Consider the following 25,977-nt stretch of genomic DNA (forward strand, 5'->3'; position numbering starts at 1 on the left):
ATAGAGAACAAACTGATGGTAACCACAGGGGAGGTGGGTGGGGGAATGGGTTAAATAGGTGATGGGGATTAAGGAGTACACTTGTGCCAAACAACAGGTGTTTTATGGAAGTGTTGAATCACTAAATTGTACACCTAAAACTAATATTACACTGTATCTTAACTAACTGGAATTTAAATTAAAAATTAAAAATTAAAAAAATAAAATATACCTCATTTACAGAGAAGGAAAAAAATTGGATACCTCTTATTCATTTTTCTGGTCTAATTTCTCTGACTAAAACCTCAAGCCTAATGTTAAATTAAAGTAGCATCAATGGACATTCTTGTCTTGATATTAGAGGAAAAGTATAATGTTAGCTATGGGTATATTGTAGATGTCTTTAATCACATTGAGAAAAAATTCCTTATTTCCTTGTTTATTAAAGTTTTTGTTTGTTTGCTTTCAAAAAGGAATTTTGGAATTTGTCAAATGCTTTTTCTGCATTTACTGAAATAATTGTATGCAGGTTTTTTTGCCCCTGGCTCTATTTTTTAAATTTTTATTTATTTATTCATGAGAGACACAGCAAAAGAGAGAGGCAGAGACACAGGCTGAGGGAGAAGCAGGCTCCCTGCAAGGAACCTGATGTGGAACTTGATCCCAGACCCCAGGATCATGCCCTGGGCCAAAGGCAGATGCTCAACCACTGAGCCACCCAGGTGTCCCATTGTGTTCTATTGACACAGTATATAACATCAATTAATTTTTAAAAATTAAGCTAAGTTTGTGTTCCTAGGATAAATCCCATTTTTTTGAGAGACTTGGTAAAAAAAAAAAAGGGGTATTAAGCCTTTATTTTTTTTTAAGATTTTTTTTATTATTATTATTCATTTGACACAGCAAGAGAAGAGTAGAGGGTCTGAAGGAAAGGGAGAAGCAGAATCCTCACTTTTGTAATTTTTAACTTAAATTCCAGTTAGTTAACATACAGTGTAATATTAGTTTTAGGTGTACAATTTAGTGATTCAACACTTCCATAAAACCAATAGCCGACATGGAGCTCTAACCAGGACCCTGGGATCATGACCTAAGCTGAAAGCAGACATTTAACCAGCTGAGCCACCTAAGAGTCCCAGTACTGAGTCTTTGCTAGAATTCATCACTGAAGCCATCTGGTCCTTGCCTTTTCTTTGTGGGAATTTGTATACTTACTAATTCAATCTCTTATTATAGGTTCCTAATCAGATTTCCTATTTCTTATCAGAAAGGGAGACAGAACATGGAAGACTCCTAACTCTAGGAAACGAACTAGGGGTGGTGGAAGGGGAGGAGGGCGGGGGGCTGGGGGTGACTGGGTGGCGGGCACTGAGGGGAGCACTTGACGGGATGAGCACTGGGTGTTATTCTGTATGTTGGCAAATTGAACACCAATAAAAAAAACTTATTATTAAAAAAAGAAAGATTTCCTATTTCTTCTTGAGTCCGTTTAGATACATTATATTCTTCTAATAATTTGTCCATTTCATCTTGGTTATCTAATTTGTTGGCATATAGTTTTTCATAATATTATTTTATTATTTTTATTTCTGTAAAGTTATTAGTAATATCTTCTTTTTCATTCTCTACTTAGCAGTTTATGGTCTCTCTCTTTTTTACTGGTCAGACTTAGTAAAGGCTTATCAATTTTGTTATGTTTTTCTAAGAAACTTGAGTATGTGCACAGTCACCCTAGAATACCAGTGTTTCCATAGGGACTCTCTTTGCCTCTTTCTCTGAGCTTTCTGTTAAACTGCCTCTGTTGGTATCACACCCAGTTGTTTGGCTATACTAATTGTTGACGTATTGTGCTACTGTTTTTGGCAAGGTTCTCAAACATAAATTGCTTCATGGTCTGATACAAATAAATTCAGGCCCCTTTGGAGGAATGTGTCTCAAATGAGTTTTCAGCATTGTTACAGCAGCTTTGGACTTCAGCAAAACCTAATTCTAACATACCATCCTCAACTCTTGATTTGGTGACTCACAGTCACCCAACTCCTCCCTTTGTAGACAAGGAAATTGAGATATAGCAAATGGAAATACCTTGTCCAAGATCATTTCTGCTACAAAGATCAGGGTTCAGAAGCCGTTGTTTTTTAACTGCATGCCATAGTTCCTCCATCTTTTCATGTGAATTCAAGAAAGACATTCATTTTACTATTTTCCTAAGCCAAATCTGAACAAAAGTTAAATATTTATGGTAGCTTGGTTACAAAACTGGTGGTAGGTCTCCACTTCTCCATGACTTGGTGCCCTCTGCAATGTGATTTTATAGTAAAAATCCTTTTCTTTATTGTCTTAATGTGAGCTGGCATTGTAATTTTCCTTGTCCAATAAAATGTGGTGGAAGTGAGGTGGTTTCAAATCCCAGGCTAAGCCTCAATAAGCCTAATGACTTCAGCTTTCTCTTAAAACTTTGAAATATGGGAACAAGTCAACCATAGACTATTAGAAGACAAAAATTGTGGTCTACTCAATGTATTACCCCAAGGCAAAAAACAGACAACCACTAGAGATGTAAAGGAGGCCATCCTAGACCAGTAAGCTCCGTCCTCCTGCTTTCTGGTCACAAGCACCTGAGTAAGCCAGTCAGTATCAGTCAAACGTAGCTCAGATCAGCAGAATGGCCCAGCTGACCTAGAGACCCTGGAACAGTGATAATAAGTGATTGTTGTTCAAACCTTTCAGTTTTGAGGAGTTTGTAACAATTGCTCATTGATAAAGCTGCCAAAAAAGAACAGCATCAAAATATGTCATAAATATAAACAGTCTTGAGATTATATGAAATTTGGAAATATTTTTACTTCTGATCTCATCTAAATGTGATACACATAAACTAGTGGTACACAAGATACTTTAAAAATATCATAAAGAAACCTTTAAAATTTTAATAGAGATTGAAAGAAATCACTGGTTTTCTAAGAACAATAGTCACTTAAAGCTGTTGCCTTAAACTTTTTAAAGCAGAAAAGCGTTAAAGATACCATGTAAACAATGGCACAGGTGGTAGGCAGAAAAAGCAAAATATGTGAAGCAGCGAAATAAAAGAAATGCCTGAGGTTTGGGAAACATTACAGCAAGGCAGGTGACCTGAACTTGGCTGTGGCATCTAATGTTTAACCCAAGTGCTATATCTAAGCATTTGGCAATCCTTAGAGAACCCTGGCCTGAAGGGATTTATGTTCTAAGTGTGGGATGAGCATGAGGCATATTGATGTGATGAAGAAAACCATCTTGTCTGATAATCCAGTTTCGTAGACCTAGGTCTATATCTGTATGTGACGAGCATGTATACAGACACACATTACTTAGTGTTTACACAGGGTCTTATCTGAGGATCTCATTACCTTCACAGGCTTTAATTAAACCCCACAATACCCCTGATGAAACAGCTATTATTTTAGATGGGTAAATTGAGACACTTAATCAAGGCTCCTCAAACTGATGAAACAATCTGCCTACAGACAAGCAGGAAATGATCTAAGCTGTGAATAGAAGCTGCTAGTCTTTCTCTTAGGTTCCAACTCTTCCACTTTACTGCAGAGCCTGAGGGAAGAGACGATTACCTCTGTTTTGTTTAACTGTTTCTTAGAATAGCCTAAGATCTTCTCTCTCCCTGGGCCTTACATTATAGTAGGAAGAACAACTTACTTGCCTTTTTTGCCTGTTTGTTTGTTTTCTTTTTTTTTTTAAAGATTTTATTTATTCATTCATGATAGACAGAGAGAGAGAGAGAGGCAGAGACACAGGCAGAGGGAGAAGCAGGCTCCATGCCAGGAGCCGGACTTGGGACTCGATCCCAAGACTCCAGGATCATGCCCTGGGCCAAAGGCAGGCCAAAGGCAGGCACCAAACCACTGAGCCACCCAGGGATCCCCTGCTTGTATTTTGATAACACAGAAGTTCCTTATCCTTCCCCATGGAGGCTATCCCAAACAAGAGCTTTTTTTAGGAGTGTTATAGAAGGATCTACCTATTGCATTATGATAGACACCAATATTCTCTGCTTTTAGGGAGCATTTTAATCCTTTATCATAAAATGCTTTGTCAGTGTAAATAAGCTTGAAGCTGCCCATGTTCCCTGTCAGAAGTAATGATCCATGGTCAAGCATTATTCTTGGCTTTGTTAGATTTCCTGGAACCATGAGTTCAAATCCTGCCAGGTCAGTTTAGGCCTTTATCCTTTCAAATTAGATAAATGGAGGAGAACACAATTTACCATGCTTAGCTAAGACTTGGGAAAGCAAGAGTCTAATTTAAGTTCTTTAAGAAAACTTGTTGACTTTACCTTGGACCACTAGATCAAAGCTAAATGCTGCTAGGTAAGCAGCCCTTTAAAAGGACTAATAATATTTTCTTTTGGAAAGTTTTGCCACATTCTTTCAATAGAAACTATAAGTTGTCTAGGATATCAGATTATTTTTCTTGTATTGTTTATCTTGAACTGTAACACACACACAGGCATACATGCATTTTGATGGTTCTTATGATGTATTATTTACTTTTATCTTTTGCTAGATGCTCATACTGACCTAGAACCAGTGATGACTCAGAAAGGTCACTAGGAGCCACTGAGAGTGCAGGAGGAAGATGGTCCTGATTATGACCTTTCACATCACTTTTGTTGACTTTGGAAAAGTCTCAACTAATCTGTATTTTAGTATCCTCACATAAACTAAGGATGACAATCACTGCCCATTTCATAAGCTACTGTGAACAGAATGTATATGAAAGTGTTGTGCAAACTATGGAGAATTATGAAGCTATAACATGTTAGTTATTTATGTAATGACTCTTAGTATACTCATTACTTATATGTTAATGTATGTTGTCAAAGTCCATCTGAAAAAACCATGTGCTACTGCTAAATAATTCAAACTCTTCATGTGGTGTTTTATTCAGCACACTACTTTGGTTACAAGTGACAGAAACTTCAACTTACACTGCCTTAAACAGAAAAGGGAACTGGGGAACTGATAGGCTTGCGGCAAGATAAAATTAGGATAATGGAATTATTATTGATTTTTCTATGTATGTTAATAGCACTGTAGTTATGCTTTAAAAAACCCCTCTAGGGATCCCTGGGTGGCGCAGTGGTTTGGCGCCTGCCTTTGGCCCAGGGCGGGATCCTGGAGATCCGGGATCGAATCCCACGTCGGGCTCCTGGTGCATGGAGCCTGCTTCTCCCTCTGCCTCTCTCTCTCTCTCTCTCTCTCTCTGTGTGTGTGTGTGTGTGACTATCATAAATAAAAATAAAAATAAAACAAAACAAAACAAAAAAAACCCCTCTATTGGAAATACAACATATAGTAATTATGGGGAAATGAAATGATGTCTAAGACACTTTCTCACTTTGTGTCTCTGTGTCATAATTTGGTAGTTTTCATAAACATTTCAAAGATTTCGTTACTATATTTGTTATGGTGATCTGTGACCAGCGACCTTTGATGTTACTATTATAATTGTTTGGGGTACCACAAACTGTGTCCATCTGAGATGGTGAACTTAATCTACAAATGTGTGTATTCTGACTATACCACTGATCTGCCATTCCCCTGTCTCTCTCTTTCTCTCTCTTCAGACCTCCTTATTCTGTAAGATACACAAAAATATTGAAGTTAGACCAATTCATAACCCTACAGTGGCCTCTAAGTGTTCAAGTGAAAGGAAGAGTCACATGTCTCTCACTTTAAATCGAGAGCTAAAATTGATTAAGCTTAGTGAGGAAGTCATGTCAAAAGCTGAGGTGGGCCTCTTGCACCAACCAGCCAAGTTGTGAATGCAAAGGAAGAGTTCTTGGAAGAAATTAAAAGTGCACTCCAGTGAATGCATCAATAATAAGAAAGTCAAAGAGCCTTATTGCAAATATGGAGGAAGTGTTAGTGGTCTGGATAGAAGATTAAGCCAGCCCCAATGTTCCCTTAAGCCAGAGCCTATCCATAACAAGTGCCAACTCTCTTTAATTCTCTGAAGACTGCGAGAAATGAGGAAGCTACAGAAGAAAAGTTTAAAGCTAGCACAGGTTGCTCATAAGGTTTCAGGAAAGTAACATACAAGTACAAAGTGAAGCAGCAAGTGCTGATACAGAAGCAGCAGTAAGTTATCCAGCAGATCTAGAGAAGAGAATTCATGAAGGTGGCTACACTAAACAACATATTTTCAATGTAGATGAAACAGTCTTCTATTGGAAGTAGGTGCCATCTGGGGCTTTCATAGCTAGAGAAGAGAAGTCAATGCGTGGCTTCAAAGCTTCATAGGACAAACTGACTCTCTTGTTAGGGTCTAATGCAGCTGATTACTTGAAGTTGAAGCCAATGTTCACTTACCATTCCAAATATCCTAGGACATGAAGAATTATGCCAAATCTACTCTGTCTTTGCTCTATAAATGAAACAACAAAGTCTGGATGACAGCACATCTGTTTACAACATGGTTTACTGAACAGTTTAAGCCCATTGTTGAAAGCTATTGCTCAGAAAAAAAAAGATTCCTTTCAAAATGTTACTGCTGATTGACAATGCACCTCGACACGCAAGAGCTCTGATGGAGATGGACAATGTGATTAATGTTGTTTTCATGCCTGCTAACACAACATCCATTCTGCAGCCCATGAATCAAGGAGTAATTTCAAATTTTAAGCCTTATTATTTAAGAAACACATTTTGGGGATCCCTGGGTGGCGCAGCGGTTTGGCGCCCGCCTTTGGCCCAGGGCACGATCCGGAAGACCCTGGATCGAATCCCACGTCAGGCTCCCGGTGCATGGAGCCTGCTTCTCCCTCTGCCTGTGTCTCTGCCTCTCTCTCTCTCTGTAACTATCATAAAAAAATAAATTAAAAAAAAAAAAAAAAAAAAAAAAAAAAGAAACAGTAGTTACTTTAAAAAAAAAAAAAAAAGAAAGAAACACATTTTGTAAGGCTGTAGCTGCCATAGATAGTGATTCCTCTGATGGATCTGGTAAAGTATATTACAAACCTTGGGAAAGGATTTGCCATTCTAGATGCCATTAAGAACATTTGTGATTCATGGAAAGAGGCCAAATATAAATATTAACAGGAGTTTGGAAGAAGCTGATTTCAGAAACCATAGAGGACTTTGAGGGGTTCAAGACTTCAGAGAAGGAATTGCAGATGTGGTAGAAACAGCAAGAGAACTAGAATTAGAAGTGGAACCTGAAGATGGAAGTGAATTGCTGAAATCTTATGATAAAACTTGAATGAATAAAGAGTTGCTTCTCATGGATGACCAAGAGAGTGGTTTCTTGAGATGGGATCTATTCATGGTGAAAATGCTATGAAAATTGCTGACATGACAACCAAGCATTTACAATATTACATCTACTTAGTTGACAGAGCAGCAGCAGGTTTTGAGAGGACTGACTCAAGTTTGGAAAAAAAAAAAAAAAGTCCCGTTGTGAGCAAAATGCTATTGCATGTTACAGAGAAATTTGTGAGAGTCAATCGATGTGGCAAATTTCATTATTGTCTTAATTTACGAAATTGCCGCAGCCACCCCAGCTTTCAGGAACCACCACCCCAATCAGCCAGCAACCATCAGCATTAAAAGACTACAGCACAGTGTCGTCTGACTCACCTTATTGCAATATTCAATTTATTCTGACATGTGTTTTATTGCAGTGGTCTGGAACTGAACTCATGATATCTCTGAGGTATGGCTATATTGCTGAAATGTAGATAATTGCTAAGCGCACATGATAGGCATGAGTCAAAGTGGGAAGTTCATTATGCTGACCTCTCTACTTTTATGTATATTTGAAAATATTGATAATAGTTAGTTATAGGTATCAGTTACCACTTCTCTGTCCTCAGCTCTCTTTTCCTCACTTGGCTGTGTCCTCTGAGGTGAGCTCTCTCCTTTGGTGACAAGTAGATTCTTGGGGCTGACATCATTCTTACAACTAAAGATCCTTAAGAAACTATGGTACCGTTTTTTCCCACTGGCTTCAGCAAAATTCCCAGAAAAGTCTGATTGGGTTAACTTGCACCACCTCTCCATCTTTGAACTAACCATGGTTGCTTAGGGACAGAGTGTTCTGATGTGGTAGCTTAGAGAATATAAGGCACAATAGTGCCGGGTGACACTGTGCCAGCCAACCTAAATTCAGATCCTACCTCTGTCACCCACCACGGCTGGACAAATTCTTTTTTTTTTTAAGATTTTATTTATTTATTCATGAGAGACACACACACACAGAGAAACAGAGACATAGGCAGAGGGAGAAGCAGGCTCCACGCAGGGAGCCCGATGTGGGACCGATCCCCAGGACTCCAGCATCACGCCCTGAGCCGGAAGGCAGACGCTTAACCGCTGAGCCACCCAGGCATCCCTGGACAAGTTCTTTAAGTTCTCTGGACCTCAGGTTTCTTGTCTATAAAATAAGGATAATAATAAAAGTACCTGCCTCATGCTGTCCTTGTAAGAATCAGAAGATTAGTACATACCAAGTGACTGGAACAGTGCCTGAAATGTAGTGAGTCCATTAATACTAAACAAAAATATAGTATCATTTGCCAATCCTTGTAGTGGTAAAAGTCAAGTCATCCCTATGAGAACCAAATGGGATAGGTTACCATTAGTAAAAGGAAGGTTAGATTCCAGGAGATAGACATATGAGAAAACATACTGGTCAGACAGAAATTCTACAAATCATAAACATCCCACCATCACATACAGCTAAGTTCATTGGAGTAGTAAAACTTTCCTTCATAGAGAATTCATAGATAAGCTTCATTCTAAGGCTGGTAAAATGGCTGTAAATGCCAAATTAGAAGGTTGTAAACTAAGGTCCATTTCCTAGATATCATTTAAAACTCTTCCTAGGAGTATTCATTTACATGCAGACAGAGCATTCATCAACATTAGTCTTATCTATTATTAAAGTGGGCTTGGTGGGACTTTAATTTAACATCCTCTGGCAATTGATCCTTGACTTAGAAAATTGAAGCTTCCAGTCTCCTAAAAAGCCCTTTAATTCAGATATTTCACTAATTCCAATATTGTTATGCTATTTCTGCTGAGAAGCCCATCCTAGATTTTAAGCATATTGAAAGTAAGGACTTCATTATTCATCATTTTATTTTAGCATATCTGGCATAAAGAATTTATTCAAAGATATATTAACTGGCTTTATGTCTGGCCCTGGTAAATGAGAAAGATACAGCCTATCTCTTCATCGGTCACATGTTTAATAGACAAAAAAGACAATATTAAAAAGTACTAAGAATCTGAAAGGAGGGCTGTTACAGCTTGAATTCCAGAGAGATATGAGGGCATCTGTATTAGTCCAGAAGGCAAGAATACCCTCCTATGGAAAGGCAGTTAAGTTGAAACTTGAAGGAATTGATTTGGGGGAATTGTTGGAGAAGACTCACTCCAGGCAGAAGGAGCACATGTGTGAGAAGAGCTTAAGGATTAGGAGGACATTGCAGTAGTAGTGTGACTTATAGAAAGGAGACTGAGCAAAATATTCTATAAGCTCCTTTAAACAAACTAGTATTTGACCAGGTCAGTCATGGGGCATGACATAAGGGGTCTGGTGCTTTCTCACCAAGCCTGGAAACATTTAGTATGATCTAGATGCGCTGGCCATGAAAATTCACCTCACAGATCTATTGCAGGGAACGCAATTGGTGCTGAGACCTAGCACTGGAAATTTGACTTACCATGCTTTGTGCCAAGGCCATTCTTCCCATTCGCTTCCAGCCAGTGACTGAGCACAGCCAAGACACGGAGGCAGATCTTTTCCTGGGAGACAGGAGCTTTTCTGTTGGGTGCACCTGTGGCTGGAGGATCCCCCGTCAACCACACTGAAGAGCACTGCACTTCCTATGTAGGCTTCCTTCCTTCCCTCTTTTCTCACAGGGTCAGATTGCATGCAGTCTCCCCTGATTCCTCTGGCTCCTTCCTTCACAAGTATTTCCCCCATTATAGTGCTTGCCCATCTAATCCTGTCCTGCTGCCTGCTTTTCAGACGGCCTAAGCTAATACTCCAGATAACCAAATATATATCTTATCCTGAGAAAGGAGATGGCACAATCATTTAAAAAGAATTTTTTCCAGGTGGCCAGGTAGGCATAGACATGGAATCCCAACAACTATTTAATGAGTTCCTTTGTTAAGTTGGAAGAAATAATCATGAGCCATTTTGTAGAGGGTTTGTAATCCAAGAGATAGGTGGGGAGAGGGATGAAGGGGGAAGACATGTGAGGAAGACAAGTGAGGAGTGAAAAGAAGAAAAAGATGAACAGGCAGATGGGGAGGAATGGAGGTAAATTCAAAAACAAAAGAAATTTCATGGGGGCAAGGGAAGGAAAAATATAATACCCTTATTAATTCTGTTGGAATGACAATCTCTTGTCCTTGAAAGGCCTACTCTTCTCTTTAAGAAAAAGGTTTCATTGCTATAAATGGAAGGAAATTTATGCAATCACTTAAATCTAGGACAGAGAGAGGCTTTCTTTCGGGAAAAGGATATATGGGAGACCAGCCTTTATATTGTATAGATTTGTAGACTGAAAGAGCCTATTATAAGTAATGCTGCATATAGCTTCTTCAATTAGTATTCTCATTTCTTTGGGTAAGCACCCAGTAATGGAATTAGTGATTATATCATTTTTCTACTTTAATTTTTTTTAATTTAAATTCAATTAATTAACATATATTATCAGTTGCAGAGGTAGAGTTCAGTGATTCGTCAATCTTATATAATACTCAGTGCTCATTACATCATGTGCCCTTTTTAATGTACATTATCAGTTACTTCAGACCCCAATCTCCTCCCCTATATGCACCCTATGTTTATTGCAGCATTATTTATAATAACAAAGGAATGGAAGCAGCCCAAGTATCCTTTCATAGATGAATGAATGAAGAATATGGATGAATATTAGCGATGAGAAAGAATGAGATTTTTGCCATCTGTATAAACATGTATGGACCTAGGGAGGATAATGCTAAGTGAAATATGTCAGAGAAAGACAAATGCCATATTATTTCACTCATAAGTGGAATTTAAGAAACAAAGGAAAAGAGGACAAACAACAGACTTTTAAATACAGAGAACAAACTGGTGGTTGCCAGAGAGAAGGTGAGTAGGAGGATGGGGGAAATAGATAAAGGGGATTAAGAGGCACAAACTTCCAGTTATACAATGAATAAGTCACAGTGATGAAAATACAACATTAGGAACATGGCCAATAAGATTGCAATAATGTTGTTTGGTGACAGATGACTATATTTGTGGTGAGCTCTAAGTAATGTATAGAATTGTGGAATCATTGTGTTATACACTCTAAACTAATATAACACAGTATGTTAATTATATATATAATACAATCAATATATATAGGCATTTGAGAACCAAAAAAACAAAAAAGAGCCTAACATTTGGAGTTTAAACTATCTGATTTCTTTTTCCAGATGTTATTTCTTTGGAGACCAAGTCACATGGGAACCTCTTTGCCTACCTTCCCTTTTAGGATCCAAATATCCCTCTCCAAATATTCAGAAGCAAAATGTGAAGAAGCTGAAAATGATGACAATCTATGCCTGATGTGAGACCCAAAAAGAAATCTGAAGAAATCTGACCTGGGGAGGTGAGTATAAGGATGTGAAATCTGCACTGCCTGCTGTGCTAGCCACACGTGGCTATTTGCATTTATATTTAAGTTTATTATAATAAAATTTTAAAAATTAGTTCCATAGACACACTTGTGACATTTCAAGTACACACTAGCCACTTATAGCTAGTAGCTTCCATATTAGAGAGCCACATAGAGAATATTTTCATAATCCCAAAAAATTGTTTTGGACAAAGCTGTGTTAAATAGACAAAAGTGCCAATGGGAAAAAGAGATGGAGGGCCAAAAAGTGAGGGTCCTGGAGAGTCTTGCTCTGTGGCAACTGATTCTAGGGTTGGCCCCATGCCATGACCAAAAATCATGGACATGATAAATACATTAAGAAAATTCCTCCCACAGATTTAACCTGTCATGGAGTCTCTGAGAATGGGATTTTATAACTTGAACCTTAAATTTAAAAGTATTCTCTGTATATCCTAACAAAAAGAAATTTTAACTGACTGTGTCATGTTTTCCTTCTAGAAGAGTTTCTTGACCTTTGCACTATTGGCCAGAGCATTCTTTGCTGTAGATTAATTTTTTGTTGTGGACTATTCTGTACATGGTAGGATGTTTAGCAGCATCCCTAGATGATATTAGCATCCCCACCTTCCATGGCAACAACTGTAAATGTCTCTAGACGTGGTTCAATGTCCATTGGCAAGAAAAAATCACCCCCCTATTGATCTAGTATATATGGTGTCTGTAATATAATGATAATATACTGATATATATATACTGTAATATACTGATATGATCATAGGCCTGGTCAGAGAAGTAATTGCCACCTCCCCACCTAAGCTATAACCAAGCAGTGGCCTATGACTGACCTGGCAAAATAACACTTTGTTTAGAGGAACCTCATAAAATTATTTTGGCCAGAAGGATGAGCTAACCTCATAATAAGTACTTGAAGAGAGAAACCACCCCTCAAATGCATAATGTGTACCATGACTGAGATTGACTTAACTAGGATGAAGAAATCATATAATTTGCTATGTCTACAGATATGTAAGTAACCCAAATGTGTGTTTCTTTTTTTGGTATCAAAAGATAATTCTAGAATAAAATTCATTGTCACAGTCATTTTAAAGTACATCCACACTGTCAAAAGTCTAAATAACTACATTTTTTACTCTCTAAAAATGGAAGGCACTAAATAATACAGCACTATGTTTTAACCTGAAGATTTTCATACTCAATTCTAACTCAAAAATATATTTCCTGACATCCATGCTTTATAAAATAATTCCCCTGTGATAATTATGTACCTTGAGTAGAATTACCAATGCACCTGTCTTGAATGCTTAATATATTCTATGGCAAGTGCCTTGAGAATTTTCAATTCTGTTGCTGCCAAGAGAAAGAGGTATTAACTATTCAGAATGAGATGATCATATTAGATTTTGTGCATAAAGAAAATCACAACTAAGACTTTAAGACTTAAATGGGTTTTTCTCCAGAGCCTACTATGTAGCTACTATTGAAAGAGTATAGATTCTTCTACTCCTGTTTACCAGGTCCCACAGTGCCCCAGCCTAAACTACCTGTTGTGACTTTAGTTCCCTTTCCTTTTTCAGCTTCAAATGGACCCTTAGAGCAACCAGGTATTCCTTTATTTATCACTTTATAATTTCCAAACAGGTGTCTGATCCAGGCATTTTTTTTCTCTTCTGAAGCCCAAGTGCAACCCTTCATCCTCAAGTCTTGGAGGACACACTGTCTGATTTTATGAAGATGGTGGCCAGCACCCTTGTCCACAGGTCAACCTTGCCTTCTCTTATAGGAAGAGGGATGCTCCTTCTCCTTGGTGTCAATCTTAGGGACAAAATGAACCTTCATGCTGGCCCCTGCAGAGAATGCATTCCTCAGAAGTCCTTCAGATGGAGAGTCAGTTCAAGAAGGGGTAGACCTTTTTGGACCACTCAGCATAAAAGCAAATCTTTTCATTGTTATTTGCAAAGATGTCAGCTTCCAGAATGGAGGAGCAAAGTGAGATTTTGATGAGCTGTTGTACTTGCCATTGAGTTGCCTCATCCTCAGTTTATAGCATATCAGATAGTGTCCTAGAAGTTTGTTCTTTCTTTGAAAAAGAAACATCTGATAATGTAAGTAAATGTGCTTATGATAGAATTTGTAATACAGAAATGTATAAAGAAGATATTTGAATCATTAACAATATAACAATAGGTAATGATTATTAAAGAATTACTGTATACCAGTTTCTGTGCTAAGCATTTTATAAACATTATCCTATCTTTATAATAAGTCAGAGACATCAGCCATTGATACGGGTACACTTTCCTCCAAGCTTTTTTTTTTTTTAAATAGACTTTATTACAACAGTTTTAGATTTATGGGATCTAATTTAGAAATTAAGAAGATAGTATAGAAAATTCCCATGTAACTAAAGCCAACTTACCCTATTATTAACATATTATACTAGTATGACACATTTGTTAGTATGACACATACTAGATACTATTATGATACACACACACACTAGTATCAGTATTGATACTTTATTATTAATTAAGACCTACAGTTTATTTATATTTCCTTAATTTTTATGTAAGTTCTTTTTCTGTCCCACTCATTGTACCACATGTTAAAAAGTCATCATGCTTCTTTAGGCTCTTTTTCGGCTACAACAGTTTCTTAGACTTTCTTTGTTTTTGATGACCTTGACAGTTTTGAGAACAACTGGTTAGGTGCATTCCAGGATGCCTCTCAACTGGAATTTTCTGAAGATTTTTCTCTTGATGAGACTCAAGTAAGAATATTTTTAAATTGTCATTAGTTGGAGTTGAATTGTATGAATTCTTTTTCTGCTAGTGAGACAATCATATAGTCCTCTTTAATTTGCTTTTGCAGTTAAGTACATTATCAGATTTCAGATGTTATACAGAGTCCTGAGAAAAATCTACTTCATCATAATTTATTTTTGAAGCTGGGCCTATAATTTTCCTTTCTCATACCATCCTTGTCTGGTTTTATTATTGTCTTCATCCATGTTCCTTAGGAAGCAAACTGTGGGATAGAGCTTTATGTGCAAGAACTTTACTGGGGAGGCTCTCATGATCAATTCCTATGGGGGCAAGGACAAGGGTCAGAGCAGAAGTGTAATGCAGCCTCCACAGAGGCCTCAACAATGTAAATAGGATGGTCTTTCCAAGCTGTCCCAATGTAATTCAGTGGGGCAGGGCTCCTGTACCATTGCATCTACTGGTCTTGGATGTGGGCCCAATGGACATTCCTGGAAAGGCACTCAGCTGTGAGTGGCCAGCAGCCACCAATCCCAGCATCTGGGGAAATGTATGCTTTGGTCCTAAAGGGGGGGCCTGGGAAATTTGCCATAGTGTCCACCACAGTAATCAAGAATATGCTTTCCTCAATACAGGATTTGAGGAGGTTTTCCTTCTGTACAGTGTTAAACAATTTGCAGAAGCTAGAAGTTATCTATTCTGTTGATGGTGTGGTAAAACTTAAAAACCATCTGGGACATGAGTGGAGGAAGGGAGAGGGAGGAGACTGCATACAGGTTTGACTCCCAAATCAAGTATTTTAATAGCTATAAGTTCTTTATTCCCACTCAAATCAACATTGGTAATTTATATTTTTTCTAGAAGAAAACCATAATCTTATGTGTTATCAGATATATTAGCATATAGTTATTCATAATCTCTTGTGATATTTTAAGTTACTATTATTTAATGATGTCCTTTTTTTCTTCAGTTATGTTTTTTGTGTGCCTTTCTTCTTTATTGTTTGTCCACTTTATTAACCTTTTCAAAGAATTATATTTTGTTTCTGCAGATCATCTCTATTGCTTGTTTTCTGTTTCACTAATGTTTGCTCTTATCTTTATTAGCTTCTCTTCTCTTTCTTTGGGTTTACTCTATTCTTTTTCTAACTCTTGAATTTTGGTCTCATTACTTTTCTATTGTTTTTCTTTTTTAATATACACAATGTGCCCTCTAAGTACTGATTTAGCTGTATTGCATATGTTTTAACTAACTGTAATAGAGATTTTAAGTTGTCCTCACTTTCCTTCCTGCCCTCATTCCTTTAAAAATAAAACAACAACAACAACAAAACACTCAATCATTAGGTAAGCATATGGTATCCCAAATAAGGATAATATTTCTTAGCTTCTCTTGCAGCTGCAATGGCTATATTTTGGAAACAGGTAGAGATCAAGGCTCCTAAGACATTATTCTAGGATTTTTTGAGGAATAGGTCCAATCTGTAAGCAGACATGAGTTACAGAAACTCCAGGGTGGTCAGTCATGTAAATGCCTGGTCAGCTTTGTAACCTGTTTGTCAGGCCAAGAGAGTACAAGAAATGGTACTGGCTAGATCCTAGTATTGCTACAGGTGAGGCCGGGGAAGGTAGACTCTTACCAGCTAAAATTTGCAGAGTCCATTATGAAAAGAGTGTGAAGAATAGATATTGGGAAACTATTGGCAATATCTGCCATAATTCCATACAAACTACAAACACACAGGGGATGAACCCATGTGATCTTGCTTTGAACAATGGAGATGTAAGCACAAGCAATACACATATCTTTCAACTCATATCTTTAAAAAGAATGACCATGCCCTCTTCTTCCATTTTTCTTCTTCCCTATTGGCAAGTCAGCAGGATGGCTGAAGCTGGAAGTTACATGGGGCCATGAGATGAAAAGAGCATGTTGAGGATGGCAACAAGCTAAAAGGCTCTGAGAAAGACAGGACCTAATTAGAGTTTCCTTGGAAAACTTCTCTAGATTTTCCCTGCCTGAGAAATTGGCATCAAACATGGTCAGGGTGAGTCATAGGAGCTGCTCATCATGGAGTCCAAGTGCCTACTATAAAGGCCGGGAAGGAATAATGCCAGTAGTGATAGGCAAAGCAAATTCTAACTTTACCTGCAATGTTTTATTTTTTACAGATTGATATAGTATTTGCAAAATAAATATTTATTTTATTTATTTAAGATTTTATTTATCTATTTATGAAAGACACAGAGACAGAGGGAGAGACATAGGCAGAGGGAGAAGCAGGCTCCCTCTGGGGAGCCTGAGGTGGGACTCGATCCCAGGACCACAGGGTCACGACCTGAGCAGACGCTCAACCACCCAGGTGCCCCTAAATATTGATTTTTAAAACCTACAATAAATTTTTTTTTAAAATGGAAGAGCAGAATATATTCTGGTTGGCCTGGCAGGCTCTGGTTGCATAAGAGCTAAATGTAGCATCCTGGACAGCAGCATGGTGAGTAGTACAGGGTGAGGTTTGAGGGCACCCACAGGGTAGCAGGGTAGTCGCAGGAGTGTGTTTACCAGCTCTGATAGACTTGAATAGATCTGCCCCACCTCTTCCCAGCTTTGAAACTGTAGGGAAACCTCTGTTTTCCCTAACCCATAGGGCTATTCTGAGGTTTTAATGACACTGTAACTATAAAGTACTTTACTATGCCTGGCACATAGTGAGTACTCAATTAGTGACTGCTATTCTTATTTCTAGAACTTTGTATCATTTACCCAGACCTAGAGTCTTCTCCTTGCCAATGTCTCAAGCCCATGAATTTCCTTTCCCTTTTTGCCCTGCCCAACAGGGGAAGACTTGACTTAGGCTTGCCACCAAATTCTAACACTGTCATAAGTTTCTTTAAGCTTAAAGATTCAGCTTCGAAGAAAAAAAAAATCAGTTCTCTGTTTTATGGAAGCTTAAGGTTCAAGTTCTTTATAAAATGGGTTTACATTTAATGACAAGTTCCTGTGCTATGAACATGTCATTGTTAATATTTGTTTCTATGGTGAATTGCACTGAACAACAAGGTATTCAGACAACCTGATGTCATGGAGGGAAAAAAGCTTTCTTTACTTCTTATTAATTCTCGACTCCAAGTGCCCTTTGCACCTCTTAGCTCACTATTAGATCAGAGTAGTTATTATTATTACTAAAACATAAGGTTAACATTTCCATCATCACTGGGGTCAAAATTTGCATACTTCTGCATAATTCCTGTGCACAGCTGCTTGTATGCTCTGCCTTTCATCTTAGTTTGCACAATTCATCTGGAATTTCTTAAAACTGGACTATTCATAATAGTCTTGAAAGAACTTCAGGGGGAATGTTGAGTTCAACATTTTAGCAGCATCCTTCACTTAAATAAAAAGCTTCAGAACCTCTTGAAGACATGAACAGTTTTGACTGAAAAATCTAATATCAACCACATGGGCTAAATGATTGCAGAACAAACTTTTTATTGCATTATAAATCTGCCGGAAACAACAACAAAAAGGGTCGTCAATCTCTTCCTTACTTCTTCTTGGCATTTTGAAATTACCCTCTTTTCCTTCCTTGTTTCCCAAACAAAACCAGGATATTCAACGTTGTCACAAATTCTATTTGTCAGTGATGTTCCTTTGATAAGCTGTTGAAACTTATAGGCCAGATGAGAAGAAATCACGTAAGAACTCAAGCCATTTTTTTAAATCAAGATTGACTAAGGGACTAAATGACTTCCACTTTATAGTGGAATCAAAAGAAATTGGTCAACAGCCATTATGTGAAAAGAAGGAAAGGCAGCTCAATAGAGTAGCTTAAAAGGAAGGACATTTGAATTGTAGCCTTGACTTTGCCTATAACTTGACACATTTTCTTCAGCATATTGCTCAGCTTTGCATTAGTCAGGCATCTTGGTTTCAAGTGATAGAACTCAAGCCAAAGTGGTAAAAGAACAGTGGAGCAGAGGTAGGACAGAGCCACTAACTGACTCACATAAAAAAGTCAATGAGTATATTGGTTCAGGTGTGGCTGGATGCAGGTACTCAAATGAGGTCATCAAGAACATGTTTCTCCTTATCCCCCACATCCCTTTTCCTGTAGGCTGACTCCACTCATGGGCAGACATTTCACATCCTGTGCAAAGACGGTTATCAGCAGTTCCAGCTTATGTCTATCAATTCAGCAATCCCACTGGAAAGAGACAATCATTTTCCCTGTTGTTTCCATAAGTCCCATGGTCTTTGGAAAAACTCTGTGGATTTCAGACCCAACTCTGAACTAATAAAAAATGTAAGTTGGTCAGATCTAGGGTACATGCATCACACCCCAGATGGACTGAAATTTGAGAGGAGGTATTCACTCAATGGAAAATTAGGGCTGTAACCAGAAAATTAGGCCAGGAGATGCATGATAAACAGTGGTCAGGCAAAAAAAAAAAAAAAAAAAAAAAAAACACTTCTATTTCAATCTCTCTTGGATTTCAAGTACTCCAAACATTATATAATTCAGAAGTGATGATGTAAAGTTTTTATTTACTGTAAGGCTCAAACCACAATATTTTTAAGAACCTTCCAAAAAAGAGATGGCTGATTGGAACCCAATATCCATTCTCCCACTCTAACTTTAGTAATAAAACCCCCTAACTTGTGATAGGAGCATAGCAGTCCACAAAAGACTATTATTTCCCAGGCTGTTCAAGTGTAGCCATATGACTGGTGTAGTAGTCTGGATTACGGTTTCCAAAGATATCCAGGTCCTAGTCTCTGAAACATTTGAATGTTCCCTTATGAGGTAAAAGACTGTAGATATAACTGAATTAAGGATCTTGAGATGAGAAGACTGTCCTGGATTATCCAGGTGGTTCCTAAAGGCAATCACCAGTGTCCTAATAAAATGTCCTAATAAAACTGGTGCAGCTACTGTGGAAAACAGTATGGAGTTTCCTCAAAAAGTAAAAAAAAAAATAGAACTACCCTACAATCTAGCAATTGCACTACTAGGTATTTACCAAAGGATACAAAAAATACTAATTTGAAGGAATGCATGTAACATGATGTTTATAGCAGCATTATCAACAATGGCCAAATTCTGGAAAGAGCCAAAATGCCCATCAATGGATGAATGGATAAAGAAGATATATGTAATGGAATATTACTTAGTCATAAAAAAGCATGAAAGCTTGTCATTTGCAATGATGTGGATGGACCTGGATAGTATTAGGCTAAGTGAAATATGTCAGTCAGAGAAAGACAAATACCAATGATTTCACTCATATGTGGGATTTAAGAAACAAAACAGATGAACATAGGGGATAAAGGGGAGAAGCAAACCAGAAAACAGACTCTTAGCTACAGAGAACAAACTGAGAGTTACTGGAGATGAGGTGGCGGGGGGGTGGATGGGTTAAATCAGTGATGGTCATTAAGAGGGCACTTACTGTGGTGAACACTGGATATTTTATGTAAGTGATGAATCACTAAATTCTACACATGAAACTAATATTACACTGTATGTTAAGTAACTAAAATTTAAAACTAAAACTTGAAAAAAAAATAAACAAGCACAAATAAATAAAATAGAGGCAGAGAGAGATTGCATACAGGAGAAGGCAATGTGAGCATGCAGAGATTGGAGTGATGCAGTCATAGCCTAGGAGTCACCAGAAGTGAGAGGATGAAAGGAGATCGTCCCCTAAAGCCTTCAGAAGGAGTGCAGCTGTGTGGATGCCTCCATTTCAGCCAGTGAATCTGAGAACCATGAAAGTATAAATTTCCATGGTTTTAAGCTATTAAATTTGTGGAGACTAACAGAGCAGATTAAATTTGTGGTGATGTTACAGCTGCCATAGGTAACTAATAAGATATGAACAGAAATGGAGGTGTCCAGCTTCTAGCTCTTGCCCTTTAAGGGAAAGGTGCTTAACTTCTTCCCCTCTCTCTTTCCCCAGTCCAACTGGCTGCAATGCCAATGTGCTGGTGAGCCATCTTGTACTACCACCCATTCTTGAATAAGGGGAACATGCCAGGAGGGTATAACTACAAAATAGAAGGAGCCTGGATCCCCAATATCTAGTTTGAAATCCTAATTTAAGAGATAAATAAAACTCTGTCTTGTATAAGCCACCATATTCTGGGGATCTCTTACTAAAGCTAATCTATAACCTAACAAAATAACCATTTTTGTCTGCCATGAAACTGCACTCTCAAGACTTCAAACTCCAGGGAGAGTAATTAACTGAAAACCCAGAAGCTACCATCTGAAATCCACCACATTTGCACCCAGCCCTCACTTCCCACAAGGTGCTCCCACAATCTGAGTGTTGCAGGGATACTAAAGAAGGTTTATTCTTGGGCGACATGGAGCCCCTTTAACAGCTAACTTTGGCTAAAGGACTCCTCAATGGCTTTATCAAAGCTCTTGAGACAGCACAGCAATCTCAGATGTTGAGTTCCATCAAACTCCCTTTCTCCTCGCTTCATTTGGGGGAGATGGTTTTGCCATTCTATGGCACTCCGAATCTTACCAGCTCTTCCCCCATTCTCTCTCCCAGATGTCCCTCCTAATTAAATTCTTGCTCATTTAATCCCATCTTGGCAACTGCTTCTCAGACTAATACACCATCTTTTCACAAAAGTTCCAGAACAATGAGATCCACTGGCAAAGTAAGGAAAAATAAGAATCTTAACAAGAAGTTAAAGCATCTTGTCATAAACATATTTACCCAAGGTAACTGTGAAACGAAGATTTGACAATCTTATACTTTACTTTCCCTAAATAACCTCTTGATCACTTTCAAATTCTCTCCTGCCATTTGGAAATAAATTAGATGGACAACAACATTTTCTCTCAAAATTTGGCAAACTGCATATTATTGACTATCCCAAATGACTGAATGAAAAATAAAATTCCATCAATTATCCAATTGTTTTATTTAAATATCAAACATCTGGAGTTTGACGATAAGCAGGTTAAGAATTCAGGACTACTAAATTTTTCATTAATCTTTGGCCTGATTTAACCTAGTGTAGATGCAATCTATTAGCTCTGAAGTTCTGCATATTTGCACACATTTGTCTTGGTGTGTGCTAATCGCTTCTCCTAGATGTACAAATATCCATATAATGTGCATTCTTGCATAACTCCCCCATTGAGAAGTCATTGCTGTATTCCACTTCCATCTATCACCTGCAGCTTTAATTATAACATATTTCTTTCTGCTTAGTATGTTTGTCTTTTGGATTGTCATACTTTTTATTCATGTTAGTAGTCCCATAATTATTCCTGGCATATCTGTTTTATCACACATTTGCTGAACTGAATCAAATGTGAAAAAGTTGGGAAATGCATGCATTAATACTGCAGGAGACTAATGTTTCTTCAACAGATTCTGGCACAGGAGTTGGGAACATCCCTCCTGCAGTGGTTATTGGAATGAGAAAATATGTCATTGAGAGGATCTCAGTAAATGAAATATATCTGCTCTTGACAAAGGCCTTGAACACAAAACAGAGCAGATAAAATTGGGAGTGATGAGTTCTAATCCTTCCACATGTGGTATATTTACAAACATGACAACTGAGGCAAGACTTTCAGAGGCATGCGTTACTCATTGTTGGATGCAGAGGGTGTGTGTGTGTTTGTTCCTGGGGGTGAGAGCTGTGCACTGCTTTTCTATCTATTATCAGACAAAAACAAAGTTTTCCTACTACACTTCTGAAAACAGGTTAGAATATCTTACTTTAAATGATTACAGTGGAGAATTGTTAATAACACAGCTTCCACCTAAACATGTATTTAGGTCTCACAGGGTTTATTTTTTTTGTTTGGTTGGTTTATTGTTGTTGTTCTTGCTTTAATTAAAAAAAGACACAATATTGGGTCATGGTAATAAGAAAATATTACTAGAAAAATAATGACTTGTTAGAATATTGGTATATTAGTAACATTAGACTGGGAGGTAGAAAACATGGATTTTAATTTCTAAATCTGAATTTGTCACAAAGAGCCATGTAATTTAAAGACCTGGCAATCTAAACTGAGACCTGACAATCTTATCTCTACAAATGAAAGAGTTGAAGTGTTTCAGAAGCTGAAAACTGGTGGATAATGGGCCAATTGCTGTCCAAAGATGTGTTTTCTTTGGCCAGTCAGCATTTTTTTAACTAAATTAGTTGCTTGACTCTAACTCTAGACATTTTGCCAGAAGAAGAAATACAATTTCTGGCTTCTTTTGAAAAATCAAAAGATACAACCAACCTTATCTTCTATTTCCATATGACAACCACTGGGTAAAGCCCATATTCCCCAAGTATACCTTTATTCATCTATGTCTGACTGTACTTGGCAGACATTTGAATGTGTGACTCCCACACTCTATGATCTGAAAGGGCCTATCTAAAAGTCTATAAGCCCAGAATATAATTAAGAGTCTAGAAATAGATCCATATATTTATAGGCAATTGATGTTCAACAGCGTGTCAAGGCAATTCAATGTCTTTCAACAAATGTTCCTGGGACAACTTGATATCCACACGTAACAGAATAAAGTACTCCTTCTTCATACCATACACAAAAGTAAATTCAAATCACAAATGTATCACAAATCTTGATGTAAGAGATGAAACTATAAAACCACCAGAAGAAAATATAGGAGAAAAAATTTAATGATCTTAACAAGGTTGTCAAAAGACAAAAGAAAAGTAGATAAATTAAAATTCCTCAAAAATTTAAAAACTTTTGTGCTATCAAGGATACCATTAAGAGTATGAAAAGATAACCTACAGAATGACAGAAAATATTTGCAAATCATATATTTGATAGGATACTCATATATGGAGTATAGAAAAAAACTGTTATAATGCAAAAATAAAATAACAAATAGCCCAATAAGAAAATGATGAGGGATCTGAGTAGATATTTCTCCAAAGAAGATACACCAATGGCCAACAAGCACTGAAAAGATTTCAACATTATTACCTATCAGGGAAATGCAAATGAAAATCATAATGAGGGGTAGCTGAGCAGCTCAGTGTGTTAAATGTCTGCCTTCAGCTCAGGTCATGATCCTGAAGTCATGGGATTGAGTCCCATGTCAGCTCTCTGCTCAATGAGAAGCCCGCTCCTTCCTTCCCCTCTCCCTCTGCAGCTCCCCCTGCTTGTGCTCTTTCTCTCCATCAAATAAATAAACAAAAACTTGGAGGGAAAAAGGAAAGATGTGTGTGACTACAGTGAAAGATGTATCATAGTGAAAGATGACTTCACACACAATAAAATGTCTATAATCAAATAGATGCTAACAACTCTTGGAAAAGATATGGAGAAATTGGAACCCCCATATGCAATGTAAGAATGCAAAATTTTGTGTCCACTTTGGAAGATGGTCTAGTAGTTCACCAAAAGATTATATTTAGAGTCACTGCATGACTCAGCACCTGCACTACTAGAGAACTGAAAATGTATATCCATACTAAAATATGTACATGCATGTTCACAGCAGCATTATTCACTACAGCCAGAGTAGAAACAACCAAATGTCCATCAGTTGATTAATGGATACACAAAATGTGGTATTTGGTGGAATATTATGTGACAATAAAAAGGAATGAAGTACTGAAACATGCTACACATGGATCAACCTTTAGAACAGTGTGGTAAGAAAAGAAGTCAGATGCAAAAAAAGCCATATATGACACGATCTCATTTACATGAAATGTCCGGAATAGGTAAATGCGTAGAACAGAAAATAGATTGATGGCTGTCAAGAGTTAGGCGTAGGAAGAACAGAGAGTAACAGCTAACAAATATGGGTTTTCTTTTTGGGGTGATGATAATATTATGAAATTAGGCAGTGGTAATAGTTGTACAGCTGTGTGAATATGCTAAAAATCACTGAATTGTACACTGCAAGAGGATGGATTTTATAATGTATGAATTATATATCTCCATTTTAAAAGTACATGAGCCTGCAGTAGGATCTAAATTTTCATCTCCATTATCCCTGTCAACATTATCTACATCATCAAATTTCCTTCCCCAGTGATAGGCTAACCAGTATAAGCAATCAATTCCATTTTAGCATGAAACAAAGTGAATTATGGCTAATGTTGCAATTAATTTTACTTATGAAAGAATAAGACTTGAGCCTCTTTTTTTTAAAAAAAAAGGAAACTTTGAGGAAATTTTTAAAAAATATATATGTCTACCCTTCTTTTGAAGTTTGACATTTTTTGTATTGTTTTTCTCCAATAAACATCTGAACTCTATAGGACACATGAATATCTTTCCTTTTGTTTGCAGGCTCTTTCTAGGCAGGGAAGACATATCCTAATAAATGACGAACTGACTCATTTAAGCTCTAACATCCTGTTGAATAATTACCCTTAAGACTATGAACTCACAGTCTTTTCTGAACTTCAGATCAAGCTGGGGCATCAGGAAAATGGGCAGTACCTACAGAGACTCATTTCAAGCCCCCTTCTTCTCATTCCAGTACTTACAGATGAGAAGAAAATAGCCAATTGTCTTTTAATGGAACTATAAGAAAAGCCAGTCTCCAAATTGTAGAGCAATATATCAGCAAGTAAGTTATACCATCCATTTGATATTCTTATTTTTGACCAAGCACAAAAAGTAGTGAATTATGCAACAGTATCCAACCAATCTGGGCAAAATTCAAATATTAAAGGTGAAAACATGTTTGCCCTTCGAAGGGGGTTCAAGTGGAAATGACGGATACAGTTATTTGTGAGTATATAATGAGAAGTGGGAAGAAATGTGTTAGTTTTTAAATTGGCTATTTCAATTGGTGAATTAGAAGGAGTGCAGATTCTCTTTTTTTTTTTTTTTTTGGCAGAAAGTTTTCCTTTGTTTAGAAAAACACCTTTATAAATGTCCTCAACCCCCAGCCTAGATAAGAGATCCAGAAAGAGAAGAATAAAGTTGATTTAGGGAATAAAATAAAAACGGTTCCTTAAAAAGTAACTTCCCTAATGGTGTTGGGTAAGAGGATGACTTCATATCCATTCCTTGGTCCTGCCCTACGCACTGTGTTTAACTTGTCCTCTGTGGAGGGCAATAAACAGACTCCCTAACCCCCTGGCTTCCAGTTGGGTTCTGCCAATAGGAGGTAACTGCCAAAGACTGGAGAGTGGGAGCGGAGTGAGTACAGGGTGTTTATTCCCTAGGCTATCTTTATGCTAGGCCTCTGGCTAGCAGATGCTAAGCAACCCTCTGCTCTAGGGCCCCTTCCCCTCAGGGTCCAGAGACTGTTTCTCTGTCCTGGCCCTTCTGGCCCAAAAGCAATGACAGCTCCCTGCTCTTCTCAGCCACAGGGTGCTCCAACATGCAGTCTGCTATAAGCAACATATGTATTCTTGAAAATCATCATGCTACACAGAATTTTGCAAAAACTACCAAGAGGTTTATGGGGAAATTGAAGGCACACACAGACACAAACTATCTATGACATTTTAAAAACAGGGATCTAATAAAAATAGTTGACAGTGTTACACTTGTGACATGATTAAGAAATACGCAGAGAA

General features: G+C 37.6%; 1 long non-coding RNA gene across 26 annotated transcripts in view; it reads left to right on the forward strand.

The window, feature by feature from the left end:
* The window catches only part of LOC121494882, a 364,318-nt gene extending 349,364 nt beyond the window's left edge, over positions 1-14,954 (forward strand). For 22 of the 26 annotated variants that reach the window (XR_005988902.1, XR_005988895.1, XR_005988901.1 and 19 more), the window contains 2 exons: positions 11,460-11,635; positions 13,304-14,954. This is a non-coding gene — a long non-coding RNA (uncharacterized LOC121494882). Of the gene's footprint in view, positions 1-5,602; positions 6,546-11,459; positions 11,636-13,303 lie in introns of those variants that run through there. The other 4 variants (XR_005988900.1, XR_005988909.1, XR_005988904.1 and 1 more) reach the window with 3 other exon arrangements.
* Positions 14,955-25,977: the final 11,023 nt, after the last annotated feature.

Source organism: Vulpes lagopus, chromosome 7 (genome assembly GCF_018345385.1).
Source record: "Vulpes lagopus strain Blue_001 chromosome 7, ASM1834538v1, whole genome shotgun sequence".
NCBI lineage: Eukaryota > Metazoa > Chordata > Mammalia > Carnivora > Canidae > Vulpes > Vulpes lagopus.